The sequence below is a fragment of the Diaphorina citri genome, unplaced genomic scaffold (genome assembly GCF_000475195.1).
Source record: "Diaphorina citri unplaced genomic scaffold, Diaci psyllid genome assembly version 1.1 scaffold283, whole genome shotgun sequence".
In the NCBI taxonomy this organism is placed as follows: domain Eukaryota; kingdom Metazoa; phylum Arthropoda; class Insecta; order Hemiptera; family Psyllidae; genus Diaphorina; species Diaphorina citri.
The window spans coordinates 185,829-187,026 of NW_007377719.1; positions in this window are offsets into that span (position 1 = coordinate 185,829).

Sequence of the window (1,198 nt, forward strand, 5' to 3'; positions counted from 1 at the left end):
TTTCTATTTCTTTTCAAATACCTACGTATTCTGCAAATGTAATAGAAAGTCGTGTGATGTTCACACCAGATCTTTTTAACGTCCCCCAGCCAGACTACTTTTAACATTATCTGTATTGGTTGCCAATTCAGTCAATTGTTTACCTATTTGGAAGATTTTTTAGAATAAGGATCCGGGGAAGGAGGTAATATCGTGAGTCTGTGAGCTACTAAGGAACTTGGGTGGCGTAACAACACCATTAACAACAAAGATCAAGAACTATTACAATGCTTTGTACTTGTAAAATAATTCACAGCGTCCTATTCAATACCTAGGAGTGCTGAGTGGTCCCTACCCACATCTTAATGTGATGACTTTCATCTAGTTTTGTAGTTGTTGTTGTTGTTGTTGTAGATGCTATTCAATACCTAGGAGTGCTGAGTGGTCCCTACCCACATCTTAATGTGATGACTTTCATCTAGTTTTGTAGTTGTTGTTGTTGTTGGTTGTTGTTGTTGTAAATATGGAACGACAGCAACAACTGAAGCTAATCGACCTGGACAGAATCTATCATCAGCTTCAAACCCAGCTGTACAATATGAGGAAAAATTCCTTCAATACGAGCAGCATTTAGGTTAGCAAATAGCGACAATCTTTTTTTTCCTGGAACGACAGCAACAACTGAAGCTAATCGACCTGGACAGAATCTATCATCAGCTTCAAACCCAGCTGTACAATATGAGGAAAAATTCTTTCAATACGAGCAATTAGGTTAGCAAATAGCGACAATCTTTCTTTTCGTTCTTATCCTTATTATTTTAGATAAGAAAATTAACTACATTATTCAGACTTACTTTATCATGGACACTCGTTGTTTGAAGTTGAAAGCCCAGAAGAGGTTAGGTAGTAGAATACGTAAGTTAACTACATTATGTTAACGAGACGAGACAAAACGAGACGTGATGAAAATGAGCCAACAATAAACAAATTAGGGGTAAAAAATAGCTACAAACAAGTTTAAATAAAAAGAGAAAATTCTTCAATAATATATTTGAATAAAAAATATAGTTTCCCTAAGCTAAAAATTGTTTAAATTAATTTTAAGATAATTAAATTTTTAAAATTAAAATTAATTTAAATTCAAAAACGAGATATATATTCTCGATTTTTTTTTTTTTTTTAAAAATTTTTAAAATTTTTTTAATTTCAAAAAAAAAAA